Below are 20,729 nucleotides of genomic sequence, written 5' to 3'. Positions count from 1 at the left end.
AATAAACACTAAAAAAAAAAGCTACCACAATGGACATTGAAGCTTTTGTTATCTGATAAAAGGAAAAGCACCAAATTCACCAAAAGAAACTTGTCAAATGAACCTTTATGCTACTCCATTGTACAATAATATATCTTACTCATTTCCTTATTTTTCATCTTAAGCTATTTATTTAATTTTTTAAAGTTTGTTTGTTTGTTTGTTTGTTTATTTATTTATTTATTTATTTATTTATTTTGAGAGAGAGAGAGAGTACAAGCAGGGGAAGAACAGAGAGAGAGGGAGAGAGAGAATCCGAAGCAGGCCCCCCACTGCCAGCACAGAGCCCAATGTGGGGCTGGAACTCATGAAATGTGAGATCATGAGCTGAGCTGAGATCAAGAGTTGGACACTTAACCAAATGAGCCACCCAGGTGCCCCTTATTTTTTTACTTGAGAGATTGAGTGCGAGCAGGGGAGAGGGGCAGAGGGAGAGAGAAAGAGAAAGAATCTTATACAGTCTCCATGTTCACCACGGAGCTTGATGTAGGACTTGATCCCACCACCCTGGGATCATGACCTGAGCTGAAATTAAGAGTTGGAAGCTCAACAAATGCACCACCCATGTGCCCTTCATCTTAAGCTATTTCTAAGTTATAAATTGTTAAAAACAAAGTTTTAGACTTGAAAAATTTGGGGGCAAGAAAGATCTTAAAACTCCTTTCAGTCCAGTTTTCATTTTAAAGCTAGCCCTCAAACTGCCTGTGCAAGAATCTTCTGGGCAGATTTCCCAGGCTCATCCACAGAGATTCTGGTTTAGTAGATAAATGTTGCAAATGGAACACCGCAATCTATATTTTTATAAGCATATCACTGTTGATCTACCTATGTGTCCTTCAAAATGTTTTATGCACGCATTTACTTCCTCATGATGATTTGTTTAGACAAGCCCCAGAAAAGTATTTGTTTCAATGAAGTATCTGACACCTAGAAAGCCCTTAATGTTTTCAAACAGTTAACTCTCCTAACAGATCTCCTAGATTCAAGGATTTAGACAGAAGTGTGGGGGTCTGTGTATTCAGGCCACCTGGAGAGACTAAGGTAATGAGCTAGCCTCAGTCTCTGCCTAGATGTCACCAGGTGGTGATACTTTTTTGTTATGTTTTACCTTTGTTTCATAATAATAAGAGTTTATTTTTACAAACCTAGGCAAGTCTTAACTACTAAAGTGAGTAAGGAGATGAGGGAAGCTTCCTCACTTCTCTTAAACACCCTTCTTCTTTGGTGGGAGCTTGGACCAGCCTTGGCCGGGTAACTGACTTGCAGACTAAATGTGAGAAATAATTGCTTTAGACCAACGCATCATGCATAGTGAATACTGACAGTTAAATGACTCGTCCACAGTTATATCAATACTTTGTGAACACACTAGTTCAAATTATTACCTGCATCGTCCCCGAGATGGAATTACCAATTTAAGGATATTAGCTCTTTTGTGGCTTATTGCAAGGGTAGATTTTGTGAAAAATAAAAACAAATTGCATTGCTGCAAATTATCCATTATATCTATGTGTTAGCAACTATGCATTCCTCCTCTGCCCTTCAACTCCCCTTTTATCAACAAGTGCTTCCAATCTTAAGCTTTAATTTACTTTTAATATTTAATAGATGTGTAATTATGCCCTAAAATGTCCATTTCCTTATTAAAGAAACCCAGTAAGACTGCATTTTTCATTTTGGTAAACTGATGTCTGCAAGTCTGTGTGTGTAAATGGTTTGTCCATGTTGACTGTAAATCAGGTAGAGTAACATACGCATTTCATACCCTTGAGATTATTGCTCAATAATTTGGATAGTAAACTTTTATCAATAGTTTATTACACATATCTCTCTTTGATTGACTTTCTTTTAATATTCTATATTTTTACAAAAGTTATATATTTTATGTATATCTGAAAATGGACTCCCATTTTGTCATGTTTTTCCATAGCTTAGATAAATGCATCAGTCCATTTTCCCTTCTAGATTTAAAAATAATGTTCAATGTTTAATGCTAACCTATTTGAAATTATTTTCCGAGTTAGTACATCAAATTTTGATGTATTAAAAAATCTCTTACATCACTTCTTGAATTGTTTCTGCACTATACTTCCTCTTTGTTTACAGTGGTATGCAATTTTCTCTTCTTTACTAAGGAGATTGTGGAGATGGAAACATTAACTGATCTGAGTCAGTGAGTACCAATGTCATTCTGCAAAAAAGGATGCCAGCATTAAGATTATGATGATAATATTGCTATTACTACTACTATGATTATTAATCATCATCATCATTAAATAATAATGGTGCCATATGATAGTCTTGTTGACTATTCTTTCCAGATAAATTTCACTATTAATTTGTCAGGAGAATGAGCTGGAGACTATAACTGGTATTTAATTTAATCTAACTTAAATTTAATCTAACATGTTAATATTTTACTTAGTCCTCTTAGATAGGAAAAAGTCATACATCTTCATAAATTTATCTACCCCCTTTAGAGTTTTGCATTTTCCTGTAAATAAATCTCTTCTATTAGATGCTGAAATTATTAATCAGGTTAAAGAAGACTTTTATAACTTGTATATTTCATTTTTTTATCAAATCACATGTAGAAATGAAACATATTTGATATCCTATGTGAAAAGCCATAATACGTAATGCTATGTAAAAAATATATCTGCATTTTGGAAAAGACTGGAAAGAATTATACAAAGTAAAGACTTAGGAGATTACAGTAATTTTTCCTTTTTGGCAAATTTTCATTAATGATATTATTAAATTCTTATGAGAAGAAATTAAACATAATGATGTTGATAAATACTTTTTTTTAATGTTTTATTTATTTTTGTGAGAGAGAGATAGAGACAGCGTGAGCAGGGGAGGGTCAGAGAGAGGGAGACACAGAATCCGAAGCAGGCTCCAGGCTCTGAGCTAGCTGTCAGCACAGAGCCAGACATGGGACTCGAGCCCACCGAGTCGTGAGATCATAACCTGAGCTGAGGTCGGACGCTTAACCAACTGAGCCACACAGGTCCCTTGATAAATACTTTCTTTTACTTTATGACTTACTCTCTTTTCCTCTTGAAAGCTTGATGAAGACTATTTTACTTTGCATTCCAGAAATAAGCACTATGAGGTCCCTAAGACAAATTCTTTTTAGTTTCCATTACTCAGTTTTCTTTAGGATTTGGAATTTTCACATTTTTTATGTTATTGGTCTTACCATGTTATTTATTTTCTTGCTTTTGATTTATCAGCTTTAATATTGTATTTATAGTATTCTTGTAGTTGTCTATTTCTAAGTAGTAATAAAAAACTTGTTATATTGTCCTAAGTTTTCTTTTAAGATTTTATAATAAAGAAGTTCAAATATTAGAAATGTTGATTTCTAGAATCAATGATGATTAATATTTATGTTCACTTTATGTATATTGCCCATATGTATTATATTTCTCCTATTTTAACTCTCTTTTGTATTTGCTGTCTTTTTTCTCTCATTAATTTGTTCCTCAACAACTATTTAATCATGCAGAAGTTCGTTTTACTGATTGGATTTTTCTGTTTCTTTTCTCATTATTTGAATTGATAGGGTTTTTATTAAAATTTTTGGTGGAATCAACTACTGGTGTTACCAATTTTATCTTTCCTTCTCAAAATATGTTTATTCTTAGTTTTATTATTTCCCTTTTCCTACTTTCTCTTGGCTTGCTATTTAGTTTAGTTTTGTTTTTTTTCAAACTTAGGTAGAAACCTAGTTGATGTTTCTCTTTTTATTTCTTAGTTCTGGAAACCTCTAGAGCAATATAATTTTCCAAAATGTTCTGCTTTTGCAATGGCACATAAATTTGACATGATGCATTTGTGTATTGTGTTATTTTGTAATATAGCTAAGCATTAGGAATGCATATAGAAAAATACTTCTATCTGGACACTTTTTAAAAAGATCTGATTTTTAAGTAATCTCCATACCCAATATGGGGCTTGAACTCACAACCCCAAGATCAAGAGTCATATGCTCTACCAACTGAACCAGGCAGGAACCCCTTGTACTTGAATACTTTTAAGTTCTACTGTTGTGGTATATCATTTTTGTTGTGATCTGAGTATGTGGTTTGCAGATTTCTGCCTTTGTGCATTTCCTAGTTATATCATTGTTCTCCAAATATGGTTACTTTTTGTGGAAAAGCCCACAATACCTTGAAAGAATATGTTTTCTTGCCTTATCATTAAGGTTTTTTTAATGAATTGGATTATTACTACTTAATGTATTATTTTATTCACCTTTCTGTTTTTTAAAAAAATGTTTAATTGTTTTTTTAAATTTATTTCTGAGAGAGAGAGAGAGAGAGATCGTGAGCAGGGGAGGGTCAGAGAGAGAGGGAGATACAGAATCCGAAACAGGCTCCAGGCTCCGAGCTGGCTCTCGGCACAGAGCCCGACGTGGGGCTCGAATCCACAACCGTGAGATCATGACCTGAGCCGAAGTCCGATGCTTCACCGACTGAGCCACCCAGGCGCCCCTTCAACTTTCTGTTTTTAAGAAAACATTTGTCGGGCTGCCTGGGTGGCTCAGTTGGTTAAGCGTCCAACTTCGGCTCAGGTCATGATTTCACGGTTTGTGGGTTCGAGCCCCACATGCAGCTCTGTGCTGAGAGCCAGCTCGGAGCCTGGAGCCTGTTTCGGATTCTGTATCTCCCTCTCTCTCTGACCCTCCCGTGCTCACGCTGTCTCTCTCTCTCTCAGAAATAAATAAAACATTAGAAAACTTTTAAAAAAGAAAGAAAACAGTTGTCTATGTTTGTGTTTTGTCTTGTCATATTCTTTCTCATGATGGACTAGTGAGGTTTTGAAGTGTATTTCTGTTCCCATTTCTTTTTGCACTTCGAGTACTTTCTAGTTTATGTATTTTGTTACTATATTGTTTGAGATATATAATATCAGGATTGTTATGTTTTCTCTGTTTTATTTTGTGTCTTTTTTTCAGTTTTTATTTAAATCCTGGTTAGTTAACATATAGTGTAATATCAGTTTCAAGTGTAGAATTTAGTGACTCATTACTTCCGTAAAATATCCAGTGCTCATCGCAAGTGCTCTCCTTAATCCCTATCACCTATTTAACACACCCCCCTCCACTTCCGTTCCAGTAACTATCAGTTTGTTCTCTATAATTAAGCGTCTGTTTCTTGGTTTGCCTCTTTTCTGCCCCACCCCGACTCTTTTTAATATACCTTATACAATCATATAAGGAGCTTGTTTACGTCATAATTCTTTTGGTAAGAAATCTACTCTATTCACTATCATGATAGTAATCCCTACTTGTATCAAAAAAAATCAATTTTCTTAATCTTCAGTTTAGATCATCCTAGTTTTTAGTTCCTATATGTGTTTTGGCTTTTAAGATTCCCTTTGAAAGCATCAGATTTATTGGATTTCTTTTGAATCCAGATATTTATCTTTTTTTAATTAAAGTATGGTTGATACACAATGTTACATTAGTTACAGATGTTTAACAGAATGAATCAACAAGTCTATACACATCACAAGTGTAACTATACCATCTGTTGTGGTACAACGCTATTACAATAGCATTGACTATATTCCCTATATTGTACCATTTATCCCCCTGACTTACTCATTCCATTTCTGGAAGCCCATATTTCACACTCCCCTTCACCCATTTTGCCCAGCCTTCCACCCCCTCCCTTCTGGCAATCATCAGTTTGTTTTCCGTATTTATAAATCTGTTTCTCCTGTTTTTGTTTTTTTAGGTTCTACATGTAATGAAATCATATGATATTTATCTTTCTCTGTCTGACTTATTTCATTTAGCGTAATACTCTCTAGGTCCCTCTATGTTACAGATGGCAAGATCTTAGTCTTTTTATAGCTGAGTAATATTCCATTGTATATATACACCACATCTTCTTTATCCATTTACCCATTGATGGACCCTTAGGTTGCTTCATCTTGGCTATTGTAAATAATGCTGCAATAAACATAAGGGTGTGAAATATTCATGTTTTTTTATATTTTTTTTAATGTTTTTTTTTTTAAATTTATTTCTAGCAGAGAGAGAGAGAGAGAGAGAGAGACAGCGTGAGCAGGGGAGGGTCAGAGAGAGAGGGAGTCACAGACTCTGAAATAGGCTCCAGGCTCTGAGCTGGCAGTCAGCACAGAGCCTGACGCGGGGCTCGAACCCACGAACCTCGAGATCATGACCTGAGCGAAAGTCGGACGCTTAACCGACTAAGCCACCCGGGCGCCCCGATGTTTGTTTTTTTTTTTAAAGGAATCTTAGCCAGGTACGCCTGGGTGGCTGGTTGGTTAGGCATTCGACTCTTGTTTTCAGCTCAGATCATGATCTCATGGTTCATGTTTGAGCCCCACATCAGGTTCTGTGCTGACAGTGCAAAACCTGCTTGGGATTCTCTCTCTCCCTCTCTCTCTCTGCTCTTCCCTAGTTTGCTCTCTCTCTCTCTCTCTCTCTCAAAATAAGTAAATACACTTAAAATTTTTTTAAAAAGGCTGCTTAGCCAAATTACATTTTCTCATTTTAACCAATTCCTTTGATTCACATTATTAAATTTCTGCAAAAGCTTAAATATTGATGCTATGCTTTTTTTTTTTTTCCTTAAAGGAAAACTAGGTAAGTTTTCTTCTCCCTCTTTAAAATGTATTCTTTCTGGGGTCCCTGGCTAGCTCAGTCAATAGGGCATGTAAATTCAAATTTCATGTTTGGTGTAGAGATTACTTAAAAATTAAAAAAAATCTTAAAATAGATGTATCCCTTCCTCCAGTTCCATCAGGAATCAATCACTGATCTGCTTTTCTGTCACTAAGGATCAGTTTCCATTTTCTAGAATTATATAAATGGAATCATAAAATACTTTTCTTGGCATCTTTCATTTAGCTTAATTGTTTTGGAATTCATCTATTTTATGGTGGGAATCATGGCTTATCCTTTTTGTAGGTAAGATAGCTAAACCGTATTCCAGTGTATGGGTATGTCACAATTTGTTTATCCATTCAGCTGTCAGTGGACATTTGGGTTGTTTCCAGTTTTTGGATATTACACATAAAGCTAATGTGGACATTTGTATACAAGTTATTATGTGGATATATGTTTTCATTTCTCTTGGGTATATGCCTAGGAGTGTGTCTGAGTCTGTTGGGGCTGCTGTCACAAAATACCACAGATTGAGATAAAAAATAGAAATTCTTTTTTCCTCATAGTCCTGGTGGCTGGAAGTCTGAGATCAGGATGCCAGCGTGGTTAGGTGACGGACTTCTTCAGGGCTGCAGACTTCTCATTGTGTCTTCACATGGTGGAGGGGGCTGGGGAACTCCCACTAATACTATTCCTGAGGCTTCACCTTTATGACCTAACCACCTTCCAAAGGTTCCACCTCCTGATACCATCATGTCAGGCATTAAGATTTCAACATATGAATTGGGGATGGGGGATACACAAACATTTAGACCACAGTTGAGTGTTGTTGCTGGGTGGTATGGTAACTTTCTGATTAACCTTTTGAGAAATCAACAAACTCTTGTCTACGATGGAGGCATCATTTTACACACCCTCCAGTAGTTAGGAGAGTTGCAATTACTTCTTCACCTTCTTAACAACACTTATTATTGTCTGTTTTTGTAAAGTTCTAGCCATCCTACTATATATGAAGTGATATCTTACTATGATTTTGATTTGCATTTCCTAGTGACTAATGACATTGAGCATCTTTTTATGTGCTTAATGGTCATTGATACATCTTCTTTGGTTGTTGAAGTACAATTTATTTCTTTTTTCCCCTTATGATCCATGTTTTAGTATTCCTATCTAAGAAACTTTGTTTATCCTGAGGTAAAAGAGATTTACTCCTTTGTTTCCTTCCAGAAGTTTTGTAGATTTAGGTTTCACATTTATGTTCTATGATACAGTTGGACTTAATTTTGTGTGTGATTTGAAGAAAGGGTCCATATTTATTTCTCTCCCTATAGATATACAATTATCCTAACACCATTTGTTGAAAAGATTTTTCTTTCCTTTCTTTTTTTTTTTATTTGAGTGTGAGAGAGAGTGTAAGTGGGGATGAGGAGCAGAGGAAGAGAGAGAGAGAATCTTAAGCAGGTTACATGCTCAGTATGGAGCTGGATGTGGGGCTTGAGCCCATAACCCTGGGATCATGACCTGACCTGAAATCAGGACTCAGATAATCCACCACCTGAGCCACCCAGGCACCCCAAGATTCTCCTTTTCCCATTGACTTACTTTGGTACTTAAAAAAATAGCTAACCATATATGTATTATTCTATTTCTGGACTGTATTCTGTTCCATTGGTCTTTGCCAATAACAAACTGTCTTGATTACTGTAGCTCAGAGCTTCTCAACCTCAGCACTATTGTAATTTTGGCCCCAATAATTCTTTGTGGGAGAAGTAAGAGCTATCCTGTGCATTGCAGGATATTTAACAGCATTTCTGGCCTTTATCCAATGCTCTTTATCCACCCACTGTAGACAGCATATAGATGGATCATGTTTTTTTATTCACTCTGCCAATCTTTGTCTTCTTTTTCTTTTTTTTTTTAATGTTTATTTATCTTTGAGAGAGAGAGAGAGAGAAAGAGAGAGAGACAGAGAGCATGAGCAGGGAAGGGGCAGAGAGAGGGAGACATAGAATCCAAATCAGGATCCAGGTTCTGAGCTGTCAGCATAGAGCCCAACATGGGGCTCGAAGCCATGAACCATGGGATCATGACCTGAGCCATAGTTGGATACTTAACTGACTGAACCACCCAGGTGCGCCCCCCCATCTTTGTCTTCTAATTGGCATATGTCACACCATTTACATTTACTGTAATTATTGATATGTTGCAGCTTAAGTCTGCCATTCTATTTGTTTTCTATTGGTTTCTTCTGTTTTTGTTTATTTGTTTTCTTTCTTTTTCTTATTATTTTTTACTTAGTCTGGGTTGCTTAAACATTGTTTTAGAATTCATCATATTTTTAAAAAATTCTATTTTCTTTCAAACCTCTTTGTATCTTTTTGTTTAAAGTGTGCCTTTTGTAGGGAGCATAGAGTTGAGTCGTGCTGTTTTATTCACTCTCACAATCTTTACCTTTTATATGATGTGTTTAAATGTTTTTTAATGTTTTATTTATTCCTGAGTGAGAGACAGCATGAGTAGGGAAGGGTCAGAGAGAGAGAGGGAGATACAGTATCTGAAACAGGCTCCAGGCTCTGAGCTGGCAGTCAGCACAGAGCCCGACGCGGGGCTCGAACCCACAAACCGTGAGATGGTGACCTGAGCCAAAGTCGGACACTTAACTGACTAAGCCACCCAGGTGCCCCTATATGATGTGTTTAGATCATAAACCTGATGTAATTATTGACACAGATTTAGGTCTATCATTTCATCATCTCATCACTTGTAGCCTCTGTTTTTTTGTTGTTGCTGTTCTTCTGTTCCCACATTTTTGCTTTTTAAAAAATTTTATTAGTATTCCATTTTAATTTATCTGCTTACATTTAGGCTGTACTCCTTTATGTTATTACTATTGTTGGTGGTTGCTCTTGGAATTACAATATACATCCCTAATCAGAGTTTGTTTTAATATAGTGGATTAAAAGCTATCCTGGAAGCCCACCTCAGGTGTCTATTTATATCTCACTGACTAAAACTGGTTTTCATCTCTGCCCCTTTTTAAGCAATCATTATCCACAGGTAGTGACTGGGTGAGACAAATTAAGATTTGTATTCTGGAAATGGAGGGGCAATCCATCTACATGAAATCAAGGGGTCTCCGCCTGTTACATGAATAAACTGGTGTTTGGTAGCAGGAAAGAAGGGGAGTGAATATAGGATAAACAAGAGTCAGTGTCTGCCACAGTGACTAATCTTATACAATATACCTAATTTGCCAAATGTTTAATTTCAGTACTTTTTAACACAATTCTTTTTTTGTTATTAATAGTTATTTTACTAAGGAAAACAGTCCTCTTCAAAGTATTATTTTGGCACTATACTTTCTGTTCCCAATTTTGTTGTTTATTTGGGTTAAGAGCGCTGTTTAGAACAAAGCATGTACAAAACTGGCCTATAGCGGATAATAATTATAATATATTAATGAGTGAGTGAACAATGAATGGATGCATAGAAATAGCTATTTTCTAACTATAAAAATAAAGTTTGATAAAAGATCAAATTTATCCTAGCAGATCAGAATTTCTTCCAATGAGATTATTTTGTCATAAAAGAGACAGTCATAATTAAAAACAAAACAGAAAAAAAGATTAATTTGTGGTATTGAGTTGTTTCCTTTCCCATTTTTAAGAGAAGGTAGGTGTCATAAACAATGTTACTTATAAGTGTTTTTAAAAGCCCATGTAGCATTTTTTAGTATCTTTTATTTCATACATTTTAGTACAATATGGATATACTTGAGGAAATAAGCTTAAATGGGGGAAAAGAGCATCGGCATTTGCTAAGTTTAATTAAATAAAAACATTTGGCTTGTGAAAACCAGGCCTGCAATTTTGAAAACACATTTCTTACTTTTTTCTCTGATGGAAGCTTGCAGCTCTTTATCAATGATGATTGAATTACAAATTCTCTAGGGCAAAGACGGTGTTTTCTATCTCATTAACAACTTGTGTGTGCAGAGAGACAGATTTGTCAGCTCGTGATGGTTTACAGTTTAATAAAGACACACATAAGCATTATCTTATTGAATTTCCTTAACCTTCCAAGGAAGTAGTCGAGGAAAATTCTCCCACTTTTTGGATAAGGAAGCTGAAGTTCAACAATGAATGAAAATTTCCAATTCACATGACTTGTATTGTTCAAGTTGAAACCAAGATTGGCTCCTCAACCCAATACTCTGTCCTCTACCCCAGCATGCTCAGGCCCCTCTATCCCATTGTACAACCTTCCTGGAGCTGGGCTGCACACAATTTGCATGGATACTCTCCCGCCACCTAAGTGTTTCCTAGAGGGACCGCCTGGGCCGTTTGGGTAGGAAACCATTTATTGTCTAGGGTTCTGTTTCTTAGCTTTGGCAGACATCACCCAGTAAGTGCCAGCACTGTCGCCCAGTCATTGTGACACCCAGATATGGCCTCCATATTACCAGATGCCCCCTGGGAAGCAGCACTGTTCTAGAGCTCACCCCCAGGCTGCTTCTCTGCCATCATAAATGGCAGGACTGACCACCACAATGAATAAAAACAGCCTTGATAAAGCATTTTGAACATCTTTGACCAAACATATATACCCTCTTGTAGGCAAGGCTGCTCTAGGACACAGGACGACGTGTTTAGAGGGGATAAAGGAATATTTGAAATCCTTGAAAAGGAAGTGCCAAAGTTTAGAAAAGGAGCTACCAACTGGGTTAGAAGAATCATGCCCAAAATAATCATGATGATAACAACAATAATGCTAACACTGAGTTATTGCTATATACAAGGCACTGTGGTAAGCCACTTACATACATTATCTGATTTTAGTCTCCCAGTAGCACCACACAGTTGTTGCTACCATTGTCCTCATGTTATAGAAGAGTGAGCTACCATCTTCCCTTGCCATAGCCATTACTATAACTTCCCTTCTGGTCTTTCTAATTCCGTGGCTACTCCCACGTAGTCCATTCTCCACAAAATCAATCTGAGCCATTTTTATAACATGAAATCAGATCATATTACTCCTCTGCTAAGACTCTCCAACTACTTCCTGTCACTGGTTAAAATCTAAAGTCCCATCATGGGACACCCATGCGTTGCCCCACACCCCTCCATCATCCTCTCCTCACATGGACCTCACTGCAGCCACACTAGGTCCTTGCCCTTCCCCAAAGCTTGTTCCTGTCTGATGTTCTCTCCCCAAGATAGGACACACGCCCTTCATGTATTTAGCCTCTGACCCCAACCTGACACCCAAGAGAGCCCTTTCCTAATGGCTCTATCTAAAATTGCCTCCCTTCCTCTCTCTCTCCTCATCGTCCTGCTTCACTTTTCTTCACAGCTCATGGTGTCAATTGACATTATAAAGACTGCTTCTTTATCCATCTGCTCATTGTTCCTCCTTTCATAAGAATGGGAACTTAGTAAGTGAGGACTTCGTGTTTTGTTCATCCTTTAGAAAATTGTTTGGCACATAGTAACTCAATGTTTGTTGAATACATGTGGCTTAGAGAAGTTGAGTTTCTTGCCACATATTCAGAGCTAGTAAGGGGTAGATTTGCACTGTGAACTCCCAGAATGTCAGAGAAGATTCTTCTTTGGGAAGAAGATAACTACAGGTGGCAGGGAAGCTTAGGATGGGAGTTAGGAACAGAACAATGTCTTCTCCTCTCTGCCAGGGAATGTTCAGAGGAAATTTTTTCTTAAGGCCATTCAATAACCAGAGAGAATTGTACAAAAGGCAAAACTAAAGTGAAGACACTTTCAGAGACTTCAAGTCAGGAGTCTGCAGATAAACTGGAACTGAAGCCCACTTCTCTTTCTGGACTGTGCATTTTGTTAGATAGCTGTATGCTTTAGCCTTGCTCCTTAATTGTTATGAGAGGAATTCATGCAACTGGGAGCTGTGTGCCCTTAAAATAACTCTGTAGGGGTCATTTTGAACAAATTAATTCAGGCTTAGTTCAAAAATAACCAAATCAGAATTGCCGTCTGCCCATTAGTTTTTGCTTTGTTCTATTGCTTTAGAGTTATATTCAATTTATGAATTTCCCTTTTCAGTTCTTGTCATTGTATCTTTTTGTCCCTTTCTCCCTCTGTACCATACTTCCCAGGGAGCCTAGCTAACTCTATACCGAAAACTTAAAAAAAATTTTTTTTAATTATATAACATATTAAAATGTTTATCTTGGGGCACCTGGGTGGCTCAGTCAGCTAACCATCTGACTCTTGGTTTCAGCTCAGGTCATGATCTCACAGTTTGTGGGTTCGAACCCCGCATCAGGCTCTGTGCTGACAGTGTGGAGCATGCTCAGGAGTCTCTCTCCCCCCCTTCTCAAAATAAATACCTAAACTTAAAAAAAAATAAAATGGTTTATCTTTTTTGCCAGGAGGAAGCAAGGGAAATCGACAGAATAGATCAAATGATGTGGACTCAGTTTCTTGCTGGAATTTGCAAAGCCGATTTAAGTATGATCTTAGTTGTCAGAAGATTGCTTTTAAAATATAAAAATTAAAGAAGACAGCCTCTGCAAATGCAAATTGAAGAACTTGGACTCTTTTTCATTGCGAATATAATATTAACCACAGAGCTCATCTAGCTGGATACCACAGATTGTACAACATAAGGAAATCAAAACAATAAAAACAGCCTCTCTACCTTGCTGGTAGAATTAACAGTGTTTGGTGCTGTCTGTGCCCTACACCATCTCCTGCATGTTACTGTTTAGAGAAATAGCAGTGCGCACAAGAGATCTAAATCATGGGGACTAGTTAAGCAATGAATGGATTTTAGCCGATGTAGTATGAGGACTTGCAATATGGAAATGATGCTTCCAAAATTTTCAGGGTTGTTTGCCTCACTGTTGGGTGTAAAAAAAAAAGTTTATGTGAGGGAAGAAAAGTGATAAGAATGCCTGAAAGTCAAATAGGGTTTAAGACAAAAATGCAAAGCAATTCACAGGGAGGGTTAAAGGCATAAGGAAAGCCTTTGACTTGAGGTGGCCCATACACCTGTGGGATTCAGGGGCCTGGACTTCCCGAAGGATGACCTGGTGGGCTGCAGCACTTGTTGGACTATTGGCAGAGCTTTTATGTTTCTGCAATATCCCTCCAACACCTCTGGAGATGTCTTGGCAAGATAGCATTTCCATATAAATGCCTCAAATAGAACTAAATTTTAACAGAGACTGGTACTGTGGAAAGGGTTGCACATGAATAAAAAATGAGGAAAAAATAATAGACATTTATTCAGTTTCACATATCCATCTTTCCACCATACCTATACTGCTCTAATTAGTCACAGTAGAAATGAACTGTAATTCTAAAGAGATTATTAAATACACATGCACATACGTGCAATATAAACATGCATGTTTAACTATCCAAAATGAAGTTTATTTTCAATAATTCAGACTTTTTTACTTACAAGAGAAATAACAGGATTAAGCCAGTCAAAGCTTTTTCATGATAAATCAGGAATGGAATGATTTATCAGGAGTGCATGTTGTACATAAGCAATCTATATGGAATAGTTTTGAGAATTTCAGCCTAACACAGACATAGTAGTTTTAATGACTACTTTTTAAAGCCCCAAGTATTTTTGCCAAAGTGTCCATATAATCAGCTTTTGATTTTCTGATAAACTTTTCAGTTTACATAGAAGATCATTTATAGCTTCCAGTCTATTTCATCTTGCTGAACTTTAGGCATATAGCAATTTCATTCCCTGATTTTAGTCCTCAAATTCTGAGGACAAAAAGAGATATCAGGGAAACTTACAGAATAATGAATTCCCATTATTAGCAGGGTAACATGGGGAGATTTGAGATGCTTCACCACCTAAAAACTCCAACCCCCTTTCACCCCATAGTGTTTGAAATACACGATTAAAGATAAAATTTTTAAAAACATTGTTGCCTCCAGGGACCCTCTCCTACAATGGCACTCCTTTGGGAGGTATAGGGCAGGTCTCCATTCCCAAGGCTGGGAGATGAGGATGTATGTTTGTGCCATTCTTTTCTTGGTTGTTCAGCCATGACTGAAGACCCTGGGAAGGACCTGTAATGACTGGTGAGCCTCAGGGATCTTCTGCAGTGGGACGGCAAAGGCAAGTCACTGCAAGGGAAAGGAGGCTACAGATTCATCCAGGTACAAGGCTACCTTACAGTTTTACCTAAGATTAGCCTTGATCTCTGTAGGCTCTAAACTGTTGTGAATAGTGTGAGGGGGCTGGGGGATGGTGGTGGGAGTTGGAGGAAGGGGAGATTTGCTTACCTTTTCATGGAGAACTAGATGGAGTTGACAAGTTCTGAGCGTTGTATCTCTAACTCTATAGAAAGGTTGGTCCTGGGTATAAAGTAAGAAATAAGTTCCACAGACCCCAGTCTTGGACATGTGGGACTATATCTAGAGAATGGGGACATGGTTGGGGATGTGAGCTGGTCCAACAGAATATTGGAGGGGTGGGGGGCAAGGGAGTGGAACATGGCTTCCCTGAGGGCTCAGCACCAGGAGTTGTGGTGGAGGTCATGCTGAGGACACCCCAAGTCTTTACAGCCTACAGCAGTTCAGAGGATAAAGGGAAAAAGTAGGTGATGGTTTGCTGAGTCTTCCTCTCCCTCTAACGTTGCAGTCCTCATATTCAACCTCCTCACACACTCCAAATTCTATAACTGTTAATCCATATCATAATAGGTCCTGGTTTTCTGTTTTCTAGTGAAATAATCTTTTTGGTGTCAATCATGATAATTTCTTTATACATTCCAGTAACACTGATAGTGATAAAATGGTTATTGTTAACCATCCCCCTCTTCTTTACTGATTTAAATATTGATGGTGCGGTTGAAGGGAACCTCATTAAAAAGACATGCTGACAAGCAGCAGTTAAGGTTTCATCTGAACGATCCAGCAGCAAAGTACCTTGGTGATGGACTGGAGAACAAGGGGAGTACTTCATAAGACAGACACCCTTCAGGTGGGGAACGGGCATGGGCTAGGATTCTAGAAGCACAAAGGCTAACCATCTGGGTTCTTTGTTTTTAATCTTCTCACCACTGGACATAGTGGGTATTCATTAAATGCCGACTAAATGCACAAACCTTTTTAGGGCAGCTCAGATCTCTCCCTTTTAGTACTCACTTTCCCACACCTGCCCTCTCACATCCTAATTCCATTCCCAATAAGCAGCCTAGATGCACATACTTTCAACAAAATTCTACCAGACTAACTTATGTATCCATGACTACTAAAAAATATCTCGACTCTTGTGATCAAACAGAGCCCACAAATTATCGAATATTATGTGTATATTAAAAGAATGAAGGAAACCAGACTTTAGTTTAAGAATGGAACTAATTCTGCCAAAAGCATATACTTATTTGCAGAAAGAAACTCTTCACAAATCATCAGCTTTTTCCCAGCCCCACAACTTTCCTTATTCTGATACTGGAAGAAACAGTTTTTCTATCTCAGTACCCAAAACACCAATTATTATAGCTGTGTTGGAAATTAGAACCCATGTATTTCAATTCTTTCATTTGATAGATAAGGGACCTGAAATCCAGAGTGCTTTAATGGTTATCTCAAGGTCTTATTTCTAGTTAGAAGTATTAGAACCAGGGTGCCTGGGTGGCTCAGTTAGTTAAGCATCCAACTTGCAGATGCTTAACTGCAACTTCAGCCCAGGTCATGATCTCACGGTTCATGAGTTTGAGCCCTGCATCGGACTCTGTACTGACAGTGCAGAACCTGAAGCCTGCTTCAGATTCTGTGTCTCTCTCTCTCTCTGCCCCTATTCCACTCACACTGTATCTCTCTCTCAAAAATAAATAAACATTAAAAAAAGAAACTCTTAAAAAAGAAGTACTAGAACCAATGAACAGATCTCCAGACTCTCGAGCTAGGGTCATGTCTCCCACAAAAACAGACAGAGGGAGTAAGAGATGGGCTGTCATCAAACCTATTAAAGCAATCCATTCAGTTATTAGGAATAGATACACATTCAGAAGAATGAAAAAGGTAGAACTATTTATATATGCTAAGATGGAAACATCTCTAGACATTACTGAGTAAAAAAAAACAGTTGCCAAATGTTACATAGAGTAGGAGTCCATTTAAGTGAACCAAAATGAGGAGTGTATTTTCTATGGGCAAAATCTGAAGGATGCATTCCACCCTGATAACAGTAATTACCTCAGGGGAGGGCTCTAGAAGTAGGGAATCGTGGTCAAAGTTTGTCTTTCCTTATCTGTATTGTTTGAACTTTTCTGACTAGTAACTATTTACGGAGTAATTATTTAAGAATTAATTCTAAAGAGTAAATCTACATTTTTTGTGGTACTCCATGTCACCCTGATGGCTTCGCTTCTACCACTATGGGTCATGCTCACAGGGACTCACTCTGTTACCATAATCCCAGTGAAAGGCCTAGATTAATCCCAGTTTTAGGGGTGATGGTCTGTTATGGGGGAGAAAGGAGAGAGTGTGAATTTAATTTTATTTTCCTCTAAACTACTCATTACCTTCCTCCTCCTGATGGTTGCCATTTCATATCTTTACTTCAGGTTAAGCCAAACTCCTTAAATATAATAATGATGATGATGATAATTGAACATGCAAGTACTGCTAATAATAAACGGCAATAGCTATGCTCTTTTGAACAGGAACTCTATCCTGGGAACTATGAACCTTCATGCATTATCATTCTTTTTAATCTTTATCATCACTCTGAGGTAAGTACTATTATTATCCCTGTTTTCTCACGAATCATATTTTATTTTATTTTTATTTTTTTAAATATAGTTTATTGTCAAGTTGGTTTCCATACAATGCCCAGTGCTCATCCCAAAAAGTGCCCTCCTCCATGCCCATCACCCGTTTCCCCTCTACCCCACCCCCCATCAACCCTCAGTTTGTTCTCAGTGTTTAAGAGTCTCTTATGGTTTGCCTCCCTCCTTCTCCTTAATTATTTTTACCCATCCTTCCCCTCCACTATGGTCCTCTGTTAAGTTTCTCCTGACCCACATATGAGTGAAAACATATAGTATCTGTCTTGCTCTGCCTGAGTTATTTCACTTAGCATAATACCCTCGAGTTCCATCCACATTGCTGCACATGGCCTGATTTCATTCTTTCTCATTACCATGTAGTATTCCATTGTATAGATAAACCACACCTTCTTGATCCATTTATCAGTTGATGGACATTTAGGCTCTTTCTCTGATTTGGCTATTAATATCTCTGCTTTAGAGGTGAGGCTTTAGGAGATCAGTGAACCTGACTGCACCCACCTGGCTGGTGCGTGAAGGAGGCTGGGTCAGAACCCAGACAGTTTGACTTGAGTCCATGCTCAGGCGCAGGTGTTAGCATTCTTGTGCTTGGAGAAATGCCCACCGCCAGTGTCTGTGGGAGGAGAGCACCTGGGTTGAAAAGGTTACTTGGTCTGAACTAGAATGTGCCTGCCTTTGGAGAGACCTTCTGTGTATTCTGGTTCCCAATTGCTTCTTCCTTGTGCTCCTTCGAGCCTTTTAATTCAAGGTTTCAACTGACGCTGTGTTACTACATCAAGTGCATAATTCTATCAGGCAATGTGTAGTTAGGGGAAAATTAGTCTCCTTTGGAGAGTAAAATCTCATCTACTATCATATACAAGCCTCACAACAATTTGTCCATTGCCAAGTCCTCTTACCTAAAACAGCAGCAATAAAAAATTACCTTTGAAAAGAGAGAAGGGCTAACTTCCTAGGTGGAGGTGGGGGTGGAGGGGAGGTCAGTGAATAACTGCTTTCCTTTTTTTTTTTTTAATATTGACTTTATTTATGTCAGTTTTGTTCCTTAAAGATATAAAAAGCCATAAAGTGGTAAATTTTGAAATGATTTTTATTGTTTATATAGAGAAAGGTACTTTTTAGGAAGCTGGTCATCTTATGCCAAATAAGGAACCATTTTCTCCCTGCCCCCCACTTCTGTCCAAACCTTGGGAATTATTTCATTATTTCTCTATTTCTTCTATGACCAAAACATTTCTAATTCATCACAGACAATTTGAGGTAAGTCACAGGAATCTTTGTTCACAAATACATATGAATACACTTACATGTATGCTCTGTATGTATGTTGCTATCGTATTACACTTGTGAGTACCGTAAGTGGGCTCATTTTTTCAGATGTTTATTTTTGAAAGAGAGAGAGCAGGGACAGAGAGAAAGAGGGAGAGAGAGAGGAAGAGAGAGGATCTGAAGCAGGCTTCTCACTAATAGCAGATAGCCCAATGTGGGAATCAAACTCATGAACTGTGAAGTCATGACCTGAGCTGAAGTCAAACCCTTAAGCGACCTAGTCGCCCAGTTGCCCCTGGGCTCATTTCTTGAGTGCCTGCTCTGTGCCTGGCCCGGAGCCTGGGACCTGAGAAAGGATGGTGAGTACAGTGGGCATGCGCCTTGCCCTTATGAGGTTTGTGTCCCACCCTGTGGGCCCGTAGGACTCTCAGCTCTGCTGAGCTTTCCAGTTACCAGGACTACAGCACTTTCATTTGGGTGGAGAGCTCTGACAAATGTGTAGTACCATACACGGTTCTACAAGCAAAGCCATTTATTTTAGGCTGAAGCATTTGCAGCAAAATTTAAATAATTTATCTGAAATGTGTCAGATTGGATGTTTTATGATATCTTTTTGGCTTCCTTTGGTAGAATATTTATAAAGTAAAAGCTTTGTGATCTTAGATTTCTCAACCAACTGTCTGCCATTAACTGCAAACAAGATGTATGACTAAACATGGAGGCAGTCTTGAGAATCTGAGTCTATCTGAGAGAAACATTTTAGGTCATTACTGAGGTAAATCAGAACCTCAAGTCTGCCCAGTGCTCTAAAGTCTTGGAACTGAAAACACACACACAAAGATTTTGTTGGGCCACAGCGGCAACTAAATGTTACCCATTACGTTATAAACCAAAGAACCGGAAACCTCTCCAATCCTACCCTTCACCCAAAGGAAAAGCCTGATTCCTGAAGTGTTCATTAAAAAAATGGAATCCTTTTGGTTAGGTTGGCATTGCTGCTGGAAAGAGGGTCAGTCGACCTAGGAGGATCAGCCCCAAGCTTATGCTTGGCATTAACCCTTATTGGATTGATCTGTGCAGGGCCTGGTCAGCAGTTTGCGGAGGGAAGGGCATCAATGCTCCGAAGCCTGGAGGGAGAAAGGTGTGGGGGACCAGAGCCCTGAGGGGCATTCTCTAACATGGAGGTGACTGATGACCTGTTGCCACTGAACTCTGCAGAGGGCCGGCTCTTGTTTGCCTCTGAGCGATTTATGACAAATTTCAAAGTGCAAAATAAAACTTTGTTCTTTAAGAATCTTAATGAATTTAGGGGCGCCTGAGTGGCTTAGTCGGTTAAGCGTCCGACTTTCGCTTAGGTCATGATCTCGCGGTTCGTGGGTTCGAGCCCCGCGTCGGGCTCTGTGCTGACTGCCGGCTCAGAGCCTGGAGCCTGTTTCTGAGTCTATGTCTCCCTCTCTCTCTGACCCTCCCCTGCTCACGCTCTCTCTCTCTCTCTCTCTCCTAGAAATAAATAAAAAATATTTAAAAAAAAAAAAAGAATCTTAATGAATTTAATGCATCTTGTCCCAGAGTCCTGCATGTGTCCACCAAGATGTTCTGTGCATCTCCTGTCCTTGTCCAAGCTGAGGCAAGAGATGTGGTGTGTCTGCTTCTCCCACTGTGGGAATGTACAGGCCGAGAAGGGCCCTGGCCAGAACATATTGTGCTGTGAGGTCACAGGTGGCAGAAACGGCTTGCCTCTCTTTCAACAGCCCACAGGGATCGTTTGCACCTCCAGCACGTTCTTGTTCAAAGTGGTCCACAGAAGCAATTCAGAAGGTCTTCCCACATTGCCTTGTAATTCACCTTTCTATAAGGCCGTGGGGAGTCCACGGAAAGATCCAAACCTTCCTGCTGTCTCTGTTCAGTAAGCAAGATGTTAAAGTTTTAGAAATTCCTTTCTTTTTAAAACTCCCGTTAGAAGTAAAATAGTCA

General features: G+C 38.5%; 1 protein-coding gene across 10 annotated transcripts in view; it reads left to right on the top strand.

The window, feature by feature from the left end:
- The window catches only part of FAM126A (family with sequence similarity 126 member A), a 120,369-nt gene extending 107,223 nt beyond the window's left edge, over positions 1-13,146 (top strand). For 5 of the 10 annotated variants that reach the window (XR_005526521.1, XR_005526522.1, XR_005526519.1 and 2 more), the window contains one exon: positions 13,089-13,146. The gene's annotated coding sequence lies outside the window, so the exon portion shown is untranslated. Of the gene's footprint in view, positions 1-2,145; positions 2,213-11,304; positions 11,379-13,088 lie in introns of those variants that run through there. The other 5 variants (XR_005526517.1, XR_005526515.1, XR_005526518.1 and 2 more) reach the window with 3 other exon arrangements.
- The last annotated feature ends 7,583 nt before the right edge of the window (positions 13,147-20,729 follow it).

The sequence above is a fragment of the Hyaena hyaena genome, unplaced genomic scaffold (genome assembly GCF_003009895.1).
Source record: "Hyaena hyaena isolate Hyena2069 unplaced genomic scaffold, ASM300989v1 scaffold_1148, whole genome shotgun sequence".
NCBI lineage: Eukaryota > Metazoa > Chordata > Mammalia > Carnivora > Hyaenidae > Hyaena > Hyaena hyaena.
This window is presented reverse-complemented; position numbering and strand designations above follow the sequence as displayed.